Source organism: Nematolebias whitei, chromosome 11 (assembly GCF_014905685.2).
Source record: "Nematolebias whitei isolate Nwh7 chromosome 11, NemWhi1, whole genome shotgun sequence".
NCBI classification, from domain to species: Eukaryota; Metazoa; Chordata; class Actinopteri; order Cyprinodontiformes; family Rivulidae; genus Nematolebias; species Nematolebias whitei.
Window position 1 is genome coordinate 42,193,835 of NC_056508.1, and position 13,810 is coordinate 42,207,644.

A 13,810-nucleotide genomic window follows, 5' to 3' on the forward strand; every position below is an offset into this window, starting at 1 on the left:
TTCCCCCCCCCCCCCCCCAAGTGAAAGCCCTTATAAATAATGAAAAATAAAAAAAGTGTGCTGATGTAGCAGAGTAATGACATTTTAAATTTTTTGTGTAATTTGATTTAATTTAAGCTTTGTGTACGAATGTCTCATAAACGGATCTATTCTAATATTTGAGCAAAACCAACAAAAGTTTACGTTGTTTAAAAACGGAGTCCCAAGATAAGTATCTTTACCTCCTCACTTTGCGCACCGTCATGCAGTAAAAGTCACCAGACTCTAGTGCTTAGCTGAAATCAAAGTTCACTGTTGCCATGGCGATGCAGTTTATGACATCCTTAGAGAAAAAAAAAGAAAGTATTATACATACAGTACTTTAACTGGTGTGTCTTTTTGCTCAAATCACCACCTGTTTTATTTTTATTCTATTTATTTTTTTAGTTTTGCCCCTTTTTATTTTTCATTTTGGAGCTGATTGATTTCTTTCGATTATCGTTGTATGTAGTAAATGTTTTGGGGAAATCACAAATAAAAGCTGTACATAATGATGCAAAAAAAACGTTTCTGGACTAGTTTGTACATTTTTTTTCCTCTTAAATTGTGTAATTATTCTTTAACGTCTGAAAAATGAATGAATGTATCATATTTAATGTGGTTTTCTGTGGAAAAAAGTTTTTGTTCCTTTTAGCAGCTCAAGGACACAAAACAGTTTCCAGGGTTTTTGTTTTTGACGCCGCTGCACTCAGACTTGTAGGATATGTTTGTCAAATGGAAACAACTTTCTATTTTTCTTTCAGCTGCACCTTTTCAAAGGGATGCACAGTAAGCAAATGAGGAAATGGGTACCGTATTTTTTGTTGTATAAGTGGCACCTTTTTGCATAAATTTGCACGTCCTGCGATTTATACACCGAAGCGACTAATATATGTTTTTTTTTCCCATATTAACCCAATTTTTGGCTGAGATCTGACAATTTTATTCATTCTGACATGGAAAATATTGAGCACTACCATTTTCAGCCGGTAGAGGGCGCTTGGGTAATATGGCAAGCCAAGTGTCTCATTAGTAGTGGCTATTAATGAGTCATTTGGCTTCCCATACAACGCCACCTTCAAACTCCTGGAGCAAACGTCAAATCAGCTTCACTTCGCTGCACCGCCCCAGTGAAATGCAGCTGATTTGACCATTAAAGTGTATTTATTAAGGAAACGTTCACACCTTTGCTATAACGTCGAGCAAACAATTAAATGTTTTTCGGTGTTAATCTTGTTAAATTTCGATGAAATGCACAGCGAGTCCTCCCTCTATGATTCCGCAAACCAACTTTTGAAATGCAGCTGATTTGACTGTCAAAGTGCATTTATTAAGGAAAAGTTCAACTGAGACACACCTTTGCTATAATTTCGAGCAAACAAATAACTGTTTTTAAGTGTTAATCTTGTTAAATTCTTGTTAATGTCCTCCCGTGCACGCTCCCGCGGCCACCATTTGGCAGCCAATCCATTTTTGGCACAACACCGGCCCACATTTCTGGGAGGTTAGCGGTAACGCATAATAGATGAGACTTATATGGTGAAGCGACTTATTTATGTTTTTCCACTTTATTAGACATATTTGGACTGATGCGACTTATACGTTGGTGCGATGGCAAGTACGGTGTTTTAAACTGTTAAAATAGTTCAACCTTTATGTGATGCAAACACAAATTGCCCGTGTGCATTTTGGAAATGTGCTCTTTATAGTCCACTCGGGTGCCAAATGAAAAAGCAATAATGACGAAAAAACTATGGTAAATCCACAACAAACAGCTCCGATTTAAGTTTTATTTCTCAGACTGACTGAGTGCAGAGCAGACGTCTAAAATTCAGAGTTTGATGAAAGGCAGTAACCTCACAGATAAAATGGGAGCTCTGTTTAGTGTTTGTATCCTCACAGTGTTTTTAGACTTCTTCGCTTCCTTGATAGGAGAGAAAGACGAGATTCTACTAAAATCTTGATAAAAAAACACCTTTAAAAATTATTTAAACTGAATCATAAGCTTTAGTATTACTGAGCAAAGTGAGTCAAATTTTGTTAATGATCTTTTTTATGGTTAGAACAAGGAAAATGTAAGAAAATTTACAAAAATAAGGCAGACAGGAGAACATTTGTTTTTTTTTAAAAGGTCCAACATACATGGAGTTATAGTTTTCTCTTTGAGTTTGAGCTTTCTGTTCCTGGTCTTTGGGAGCCCTGCATGTTTGCAGTGAATCAGAAGTTTAAAGAATTTAAATGAGTTGAATTAAAGCAGGGAACCATCTAAAATGTGGGGCAGTGGGCTCTGAAGAGCACAATTTAGATTTAATTTTCGTTATAAAGCAGAAGTGATCTATAATGTGCTCTGAAGAAACTTGACAGATGTATGGAACCATGTGAACCCCATGTTATCCACTCTTTTCTAACTATAATTTACCCACCCATCCAGGAAACAAACTCATTTAGTTCAAGTTTGTGCCACTAGGTGTCACTACAGCTGCACAAATATTCCAGCTCACCGGACCAAGAACATGGAATATTCCATGATCTAGTCTGCACTGCAACGTGCTGTATGAGGCTTCCTCTATTTTTGGTTTTTGTTAGTTTACATAAAACAGGCTTTATGTTTACAGTATATTTTAAAAGTTTGTCTTTCTAAAATCTTAAAACTTCCAAATTTGAGGCCATGATCCTCAGTTGGGAAAGGGTGGATAGCCCTCTTGGTTGGGAGTGAGGTTCTGCCTCAAGTGGAGGAGTTCAAGTATCTCAGGGTTTTGGTCACAAGTGAGAGAAGAATGGAGCGTGAGATTGACAAACGGATCGATGCAGCGTCTGCAGTATTGCGGACTCTGTGCCGGTCAGTTGTGGTGACTATAGAGCCGAGCTGCATGGCAAAGCTCTCTGTTTACTAGTCGGTCTATGTTCCTATCCTCACTCTGCAGTGACCAAAAGCACGAGGCTGCTGCAGACTGTCGAAATGAGTTTTCTCCAGTGTAGCTGGACTCTCCCTCAGAGATGGGGTGAGAAGTTCAGTTATCCAGGAGAGACTCCGAGTAGAACCGCTGCTCCTCCACATCGAGAGGAGCCACTTGAGATGGTTCGGGCATCTGGTAAGATGTGCCTCCATAGCTAGGTGCTCCTGGCATGTCCGACTGGGAAGAGACCTCGGGGAAGTCCCAGGACTCACTGGTGAGACTGTCTCAGCTGGCCTGGGAACACCTTGGAGTCCTGGAGGAGGTGAGTGGAGAAAGAGAGCACTGGACCTCCTTACTGAAGCTTCTGCCTCCGCAACCCGACTCCAGAACAAACGGAAAATAATAGACGGGTGGATGTCTTCCTACACTGAACAAAGACAGGGTAACAACATTGTGTTATAAATGTTTTTAAAGTCATTAAAGACATTGTTTTGGTTGAGTGCACGTTCATCACCCACCACCTTGAATTAGTTTGGTGTGGTCATTCACATCTTGTACTCTGGGGGCTAACACATCATGCAAGGTCCGTGTTCAGAACATTAGCATGCAGGGTTGTGGGTAATACCGTATATATCCCTGCAACCCCATCTCTACCCCATCCCTACCCCATCCCGACCCCTTTGGGGCAGAGATGGGGTAGAGTTAGGGCAGCCGACGGGGGACCACAAAGTCTTAGTTCTTGGTGTATCTCGTGTGATTGGTTAAATGCAGATAACTTATTTTGTCATTGTATGGGAACATACAATTATGCCAATCTCAGACTTCCCCTTCAAGGATCGTAAGTTTTTTAATTTAATTTTGTGAAATCAGTTTTTGTGAATAAATACTCTCGTCATTGTAGTTGGTGCTTTAGAAAATTAAAGGTAAATTATTCAATGAAGGGATGCATATTGTCTGCTGCCTTTCCAACCAAAGACCATCTCGCGCTGAGAAAAGACAAAGTTAGAGCTGTTTAGGTCAAACCATGAAAATAATGTTTTGCTCAGTCTTCTGCGTAATTTCGAAACATCACAGAGTGTTTGTTGTGAATAACATTCACCTGTGCCATAGGAAAATTTGCCTCAATGTCTAAATTTAACAGAGTTATAGTCATTTTTGTATTTTCCCAGGTCACTTAGAATTGATGGACGTCTTGAATTGGCTCAAAAAGGTAAACCGTTTTAAACGTATGTTTGAATACTTCCTGTAAGTTTTGTAATCGTCTAACTTCACCTTTTGATGGTAATGACCAAATTCTGTAGAAACATAGATTTGCTGTAGTTGGTGTTTGACCTCATCTCTTTAACAAAATGCCATGTAAATAATGCTACGTTCGCTTTTTGTCTTATCTCAAGATAAGACTGCAGCTGTGGCACGATGAAAGGAAGACGAGTTTGTAAGTTGCCGCACATAAAGCTCTAACAATAAATATCTACATTTGGATTTGCAATAACATAAATTTCAGACTCTATCATAAAGAAAACAATTTTATATTTTCCACTACACGGAACTGCTCTAGGAACTCCCAGCAGATTAACTTTATAAAGAAAACCAAATAAAATCTTTAGTTATTTAGCCCCTCCCTGCATGACTGTGAGAAGTCGACAGAGCGCTCGGCCTGTCTGATGAGAGTCATCCAAACATCATTAGAACAATCTCCTCCATGTGACCCAGCAGCAGACACGCTGCATGCAGATCCTTTTAAAACAAGGATCCAAAACAAGGAGGGGATTGTGAGAAAGAAATGGTGAAAGTGGAAATGACACTTTGCCCAGTGAGTCTGCAGAGAAACCTTGCGATCCGTTACTCTATATGTTGAAATGAATTGCTCGTGACACTTAAAGAAAGGTTTTGGGCTTCCATCAGTTCATCTCCTATATACATGTTTACACAGCTCTTTATGGCTGGACGACTGTGTTCTCAAGCTTGAAATAAACTCCAGCAAAGCCACCGCGAGTACTTCCACTCTTTTGCACTCATTGTGGCTTTCATAATAGCAGTTTTCCTCATTTTAAGTTTTCCTCTGACCGCCAACCAGATGCTAATGGCTCAATCTGCAGTGTGCTGATTGACTCTTATCTTACTGGCTTCCAAGGCTCATAGGAAAAAAGTCCTTGACTTATGGATGAGTCAAAAAAGCAAGTCGAGCGTCTGAAGCCATGCTGCTGCTACATTCCTGCATAATTACTGCAAGCAGCAATGATGCACAAAGACATGCAGCAACATGAGCGTGCACACACACACACACACACACACACACACACATATATGTGCATAAACACTTGTAAAATGTTGTTGTTAACTGTGCTAGGCTCACTTAGTCACATCCTGCTTATGGTGCCTGTTATGATGCTTTTTACTGGAATGCAATGTGTTGTAACACGGCAATGAATCGGGACGTTAAAGTCTGGACTCTCGTAACACTGCTGCTCTACTTTATTGCCTTTTTTATAATGTCACAAAAGAAATATACATAATAAACAACAAATGATGTTTACCTCAAACAGCATTAGATTTTTTGGTCACGTTTTGGTTTTGTAACGTCAAAAACAGCCCAAAATAATGTAGTATATTTATACAGTAGTATATAGTTATACTAGGCCTGTATGTGGTGCTCTAACATTGGTGTACACTATAACTGAAACCCGTTTTTAAAACATAAAGCATTCCCAGGCTTTTAAAAATATAATTTCTATTTGGACAAGCTTGTTCACACTAAGCTTGTTTGAGGTTTGGCCCCTTCTATACTCTTTTTATGTTTCCTTTTTGCTTCTTCAGAACCATCCATAGTCTACAGTAACATTCTATGCAGACGATACTCAGCTATGCTGATAAAACCTGCTGATCCCAGCAGCTCTGCTAATCCTACAACCTGTCTTTCTAATATTCCCTTGAATCCTAAATTACAGAATTTTCTTTATTAAATGATGATATCAGAGGTCACTCTGTTTGAGCTCTCAAATCTTGTTTGTTCCAGTTTTGAGAGTTTGTCCAATATTTACCCAACTGTAACCGTCGATCTGAACCTCGATTTTCATGCTCAATGAAAAATCCATCCATCCATTCCCCCCCCCCCCTCCCCAAAAAAAAAAGTCACTGTGCGAGATGTGAAGTACACTCTGGACAGGTTACATATCCATGACGACTACATGACTTGGGACCCCAAAAGACCCAAGTTTGATCCCCAGTCATTGCACATCTCGTGGTGTCTCTGAGCAGCACACCCTATCCCCAAATGCTCCCTGGGCACTTTTAATAGCTGACCACTGCACCACCTGGTGGTGGATGGATTAAATGCAGAGAGCCAATTTCACCATTTTATGGGAACAAACAATGATGACAATACATAACACATTATCATTGTTATTATTATTATAAAGACAAATGAACAATTTTCACTCTCACTCACATCCAGGGACAATTTATAGTAACCAGAATCCCTAATATGCATGTGTTTGGTGTGTGGGAGAAAACTGGAGTATCTGGAGAAAACCCATGTTTGTGCCATAATGGCAGAAATTACCCATATAAAAAAAGTAAAGAGCACAGTTTGGCGTTGAAAAGCCTAATGGATTTTCTTTTGTAAAACTCATGTACTTGTCATAAATCTGGTCTTGAAATTGTTGCTTAAATTATGTTTTGTTGAATAACACGGCCACTGTAGGTTTCAGACAGTATGATAAAGCATTTTTTAGTGTTGAATTAATTTTCATGTCACATTAATGGACATTTTTCAACGTGTACTCCGATTAGTGTTTGTACAATTGGTCCATAATCAAATCTAATCAGTACCCAAGATAAATGCATTGACAGAACAGTAACAGAAAATGTTCTGCTGTTTCATAGAACAGAACAAATAAAATTAGGGTTTAGAATTATTTAATTTTTTTCCCATTGTGAATATAAGATTATACAGTTTTTTTTTTTCCAGGAAGTATTGAATACGCACAGACATTTGTAATTGAAATCATACTAAAATGTATGGAACAACTGACTAAAAATGTAACACAGATGCACATCTTGCTTTAAAAAGAAAGCCATACATTAGTTCACGGTTGGCCCCACTTCTTGGTCTGTGTCCAGAAGGAGGGAGTAACCTCCAGTATTTCTTGTCTCATGTTCAAATCACTATATCCCAGTTCTGTGCAGCTTTTCCCAGTGGAAGAGAAAGTTTTCGGTGAATAAGATTCCTGTTTCCCTGGCCAAGTGTCTGACGGCCACAGCTGTTGCAGCAGACAAATGTAAAATGGGTTGAGTCTTCTGTATGAGTTTTATATGTATGACCCTGGTTCCTCACTAATATTCACACTCATTCCTGCACAGCCAGACATCTTTGTTTAGTTAAGGCCTCACACACCGTTACCAACCTAGCTTCTCTCACAAGCGTGAGAATCAATGTGAAACCCAGATCTTTGCTAGCTCTCATCCAGCTTGAATTAATAATAAAAAAAAAATTAAATTAAACGATTGTCTATGATTTGCAATATTCTGGTCAGTTTATTAGAATTTTGAAGTGCATGTTTTGCCTGAATGATCCTAGGAGCTATGCTGTCGGGGGCAATTATAATTGTCCCTGGTAGGGTCTCCCAAGGCAGATTGGTACTAGGTGACAGGCCAGACAAAGAGAGATGCAAAAAACTTATATGGACAGGAAAAAACAACGAACTCAGTGTCCCTTGCCCGGACGTGGGTTACCAGGGCCCCACCCTGGAGCCAGACCTGGGGGAGGGGCTCATAGGCGAGTGCGTGGTGACCGGATCTCTACCCATGGGGCCCGGTTGGGCTCAGCCCAAAGGAGTAGCATGGGTTTGCCTTCCTGTGGACCCACCACCTGCAGGAAGGATCATAAAAGTCAGGTGCATGATGCTATGGGCACTGGCAGAAGACAGGAACCTTGGCACTCTGACCCTGGCTTACCAAAGCTGGCTCTTGGGACATGGGACATGACCTCTCTGGCAGGGGAAGGAGCCTGAGCTTGTGCACGAGGTTGAGATGTACCAACTAGATAAAGATGGACTCTGGAACTGATCTCCTTGAGAGGGGCTGGACCTTATTCCACTGTGGAGTTGCCCATGGTGAGAGGCGTCGAGCTGGTGTGGGTCTACTTGAAGCCACCTAACTTGGTGCCTGTGTGTTGGAGTTTTCCCCAGAAGATGAGAGGGTGGCTTCCCTTTGCCTTTGGGTGGGGGGACAGGTTCTGACTGTTTGTGCCTACGCGCCGAATGGCAATTCAGACTATCGGCCAGAGTACCAGCCTTCTTGGAGTCCTTGACAGAGGTGCTGGAAAGTGCGTCAGCTGGGGACTCCTTTATTCTGCTGGGGGACTTCAATGCCCATGTGCATAATGACTGTGACCTGGAGGGGCGTGATTGGGAGGGATGGCCTCTCTGATTTGAATCAGAGTCGTGTTCTGTTGTTGGACTTCTGTGCTAGTCATAGTTTGTCCATCACGAACACCATGTTCAAACATAAAAGTGTCCATAAGTGCACTTGGCACCAGGACACTGTAGGTCATAGATCAATGATAGACTTCATAGTTGTGTCATCTGATTTGCGGCCGTTTGTTTTGGACACTCTGGTGAAGAGAGGAGCTGAGTTGTCAACTTATCACTACCTGGCAGTGAGTTGGATCAGAGGGTGGGGGAAGATGCCGGACAGACCCGGTAGACCCAAATGTGTAGGTAGAGTCCAGCTACCCTGCAGAAGAAAATCATTTCAACTGCTCATATCAATGATCTCAATCAGGCTAAGAAGAGTGATGGCCCTATAATTGGAGCACACCCTTCGGTCCCCCTTCTTAAAGAGGGGAACCACCACTCCAATCTGCCAGTCCAGTGGCACTGCCACTGTGGCATGTCCATGTGATGCTGCAAGGGCGTGTCAACCAAGACAGTCCCACAACATCCAGAGCCTTAAGGAATTCAGGTTGAATCTCATCCACTTCCGGAGCCCTGCCACCTTGGAGCTGTTTATGTACCTCAGCGACCTCAGCCACAGTTATGGACGGACTAACCCCAAAAGTCCCCCAACTCAGCTTCATCCATGGAAGATGTCCTGTTGGGATTGAGAAGGTCCGAGAAGTATTCCTTCCACCTCCCAACGGCATCACTGGTTGAGGTCAACAGCACCCCACCTTCACTGAACACAGTGTTAGTAAAGTGCTCCTCAGATGTCTGATGGTTTGACAGAATCTCCTTGAAACTGACAGAGTCTCTAGCCAAGACCTCACCAAACTCCTCCCACATCCAAGCTTTTGCCTCAGCAACAGCCAAGGCTGCACACCGCTTGGCCCTCTGGTACTCATCAGCTGCCTCTGGAGTCCCACTGGCCAACAAAGCCCGATAGGACTCCTTCTTCAGCTTGACAACCTCCCTAACCTGGGGTGTCCACCACCGAGTTCATGAATGGCCACTGCGAGAAGCACTAACAACCTTGCGGCCACAGCTCAAGGCCTCAACAAGCGAGGCGTGGAACATGGCCCACACAGACTCAATGTCCCCCACCTCAGCTGGGGTGCAGTTAAAGCTCTCCCGGAGGTGTGAGTTGAAGATCTCTCTGACAGGTTATTTTGCCAGACGTTCCAGCAAACCCTCACTTAGAGATAGGGTGAGAAGTTCAGTTATCCAGGAGAGACTCGGAATAGAACCGCTGCTCCTCCACATCAAGGGGAGCCAGTTGAGGTGGTTTGGTCATCTGGTAAGGATGCTCCCTGGGCGTTTCCCTAGGCAGGTGCTTTGGGCATGTCCGACTGCGAGGAAACCCCAGAGAAGACAGGACATGCTGGAGAGTCTGTCTCGGTTGGCCATGACTTCAAATCCTCCCTTAGGAGCTGGAAGAGATGTCTGTAGAAAGAGATGTCTGGGCCTCCCAGCTCAAGCTGCTGCCCCCGCGACCTGACTTTGGACCAAGCGGAAGATGATGGCTGAATGGATGGATGGATGGATGGATGGACGGACGAACTGACATATTTTTTCTCTGTTCTTCCTCTTTACTAACTCTTTAAAAAACATCTCTCTTGAGCTGATAAATGTTCCACTATATTTAACTTTTTCTGTTGTTTGAGGAAGTAATTTGCTGTCGATTACACATTTTTGGCTCAAAACCACTGCATCTGGAAAGGAGGTTTTGTAGAGCTAAGAGAGCGAGAACAATAAAATCCCCCTTTCCTTTCTTAACATAAATGCAATCCAATAATGCATTTTTAAACATGGAAATTATGTTCTCTAAACCAGTAAGTCCCAAAGCTGGGGTTTGAACCCCACTTTGGGTCATAAATCACAGCGTGGGGGGTCTTTAGATGATCACAAGAATTGAAGTTGGGCTTAAAGCTTCCGAATTAATGATAAAACATAAAACTGGAATTATAACGTGACAAAATATGTTAAAATAATTGTTCGCTTTACACTGATACTCCTGTTTAATGACTTCTTGATAATTTGGAACTCATATTGTAAACTGTATGGTATTATCTGAACTGTTCAAATGTCTTAGGCACTAAAATTGGTTAACACCAATGAAATATAAGGCGTCTGTTAGCTAATTATATCATAAACCACTCAACAGATTTTAATGAAACCTTTAGAAAGTAATTGTCAGTTAACTGATTGACATTTGGAGTTGACCAAGTTCACAATGGCTGCCACATGTGATCTACCTTTGCCATCAGAAAACTGCATAAACTTACTTAAAATTACAGATAAAGAGATAAAGTTTATGTATTTGTAACTGAGAGTCATCCTCAACACTTTCCCTGAGCTTTGTGGCGGTTTGCTGTGGCAGCCATCTTGAATTAAAACTGACCTGTCATAAAAGACAGCAGATTAAATGTGTTTCTTCACAGAATACTGAGATTTTTTTTGTTAAAAATCATTCTAGGTGTGGTTTTATGCTCAGGATGGTCCTACTGCAGAATGAATAGGTGACTGTTTAAGTTCTTCCATGATGAGTCTTGATAAATTTTGCACAAACTGTGTGTACTTTCTTGACTTTTTTTTAATTTTTTTTTTGCTATGCGCTCAAATTATGTCTTGGAATATAAAAATATGAAATGAATTTCCACCTTTTAACAAGTTTTCTGCTACTTTATGAAATTCAAACAGTAAGCTTTCACTTTTTAGGAGCATAACTTTAAAATCTTTATGCAAGTCTAAAGTTACTTTAAGGTCTCGGAGGTCTTTAGTTCTCCTGTTTCTTCTCAATTTAAAATATTCTTCCTTTTGTTTAAACTTGTTCAACTTTAGGCAGCTGAAGTTTTGGATTTTGTTAGAGCCAGATGGCCTTTGTTCGACTCAAGAAGGAAAGTGAGAAGAGATGATAGGAGGAGAACGATAAAAAAAAAAAAAAAGACAAACTGAAGGAAATGAAGAGAGAGGTGTGGGTGTTGGGTGAAAAGGAGTGGGTGGGGTGCCTAAAACAAGAAGGATCATGGGTTTACAACTCAAGAGGGAAGTGGAGGGCTTAAAGAGGCTGCGGTAACATTGCTGCTGACGCACATTTGAAACGCGAAGGGAGGGAGGGATGGAAAGGAATCTCTGGCTGGAGTCGCCAAACCTCTAGACAAGGTCAGAAAGCCACTGGCGACAAGAGGAAAACCCACACAGGCAAACACATCGAAGCAGCGCTAATGGCAGAAATAATAATAGTTTAATTGGTGATAATCGACGGGTTTGTGATGGTTGAAACCAGGAAGCTCAGTGGAGCAGAGTGGGACATATTACACATGCACTTTTTCCAATCTGACATCTCCAACTGTAGTCTTTCCCTGCTTCCATGATGGTTTTTTTTTTTATTCCCTCTGTGTGTGTCTGTCCTGTTAAGATACTTTACATCTTATTGTGTTTATTCACTAAAAATGCCACACTTACAATAATGCTAATTAAAAGACTGGCAACACCCGAAGCTCAATACAAATGGGTAATGTTGTTCTTTGCACTTTTAGTAAGAAGTCGAAAAATGTTGTCATTAGCGGCTGTAGAGGGCATATGTGTGAGAGTGAGTGTGTGTGTGCGCTCTGGCTGTCCGGAGCGTGGGAATGCGGTAAGGGATTTCTGTGGTATTCTTAATGTTTGTTATTAAATATTACCGCGAGGGACTGGGACCAAACCCCAGACACTCCTCCTCCTCTTCTCCTCCTCCTCCTCCTCATTCTGCAACTCAAATGAAACGCATCATTCTGTCTAAATGAATCTGTCACTTGAGAAAACAGAAGGTAAGTTTAAAGGCCTAGCATTCCTTACTTGGATGTATATCACCCACTGCCCTTGAAAGCAACACTGTGCAATCTTAGGAGACGGTGAGAGGTCAGAGTATGTGTTGTGAATGACTCTCAGCTACTACCACTTCAGATTCTGGCTGAATATCTGTAAAACTGACTGAGCTATAATCATTTTGTTCTGTCAATAAGCTGAGGCAGCCGCCCTGAATAGGATTTACTCCATAAAGTAAACAAATGAACATTTTACAATTACTTTTGGGAGATCCATTAAAATCTGTTGAGTGGATCATAAGATATTTTGCTAACAGAAAAACAAGGCTGACTTTAACAGTAAATGCTGCAGTTTTGAGCAAAGATTTTGAGCATTGTGAAGCAGTTGGAGTGTGTGTTGTGAATGACTCTCAGCTACTACCACTTCAGATTCTGGCTGAATATCTGTAAACCTGACTGAGCTACTGTATAATCATTTTATTCTGTCAATAAGCTGAGGCAGCCGTCCTGAATAGGATTTACTCCATAAGGTAAACAAATGAACATTTTACAATTACTTTTGGGAGATCCGTTAAAATCTGTTGAGTGGATCATAAGATATTTTGCTAACAGAAAAACAAGGCTGACTTTAACAGTAAATGCTGCAGTTTTGAGCAAAGATTTTGAGTATTGTGAAGCAGCTGGAGTGTGTGTTGTGAATGATTCTCAGCGACCACCACACTCGACTTCAACACATTAATCATCAAATTGACTGAAATTTTGACCATTTTGTTGTTTTCTAAAATCAGTTTGCTGCGGTGGCCATCTTCATCTTAAATTGGGTCTTGAAACTTGCACGTTAAATTTTACATTTTGAGAAAACTTAATAAATTCAAAATACAGTTTGATGAACTGGTTACATGAGTTTAGACATTAAAGGTGAACATTGCAATAAAGAACAAAGTCCATGCTCAATAATCCAGGTATACAATCCAACATTTTTCAGTCGGGTCATCTGGACAGTTTCTTTTTTTTTGTGCTGAAAAGTTTCGCCTTCGATCCGGAAGACTTCATCAGTCAAGGAAACACACAACAAAACTGATTCTTCCCCCAACAGCTTACTCCAAAGTGGAACAAACCAGTTCTGCTTGTGATAAGATGGTCTCTTTGGTACGCCCCCTCCTCCATTGCTGGCCCTCTTCCTTGTTGACAGTCATGTCACAAGCAGAACTGGTTTGTTCCACTTTGGAGTAAGCTGTTGGGGGAAGAATCAGTTTTTTTGTGCGTTTCCTTGACTGAAGAAGTCTTCCGGAGTGAGCGGCATAGATTGTTTATTTAAAGTAATCAAGCGTGACCTGAACTGAACCTTTAGTTCCCCTCAATGATCACTGAGCGGGCCAGGCCACCAGGAAATGTCCTGGTGCTCCAATGCTCTCTTTCGCTCTGCTCTTTTAAAGCGTTTAGAGAGTTTGAAACATTGCAAGAGTGTGGGAAAGGTTTATAAAGTCTTAAAATATATAAATACTAAAATAAATATAACGTACTTCGCAGATTTTCACCCATCGCAGGGGTGTCTGGACTGTAACCCCCGCGATAAGTGAGGGACTACTGTACATATATCTGGAAGGGCTGTGGTCTTGTAATCCTGAGGTTGTGGGTTTGAATCCACGTT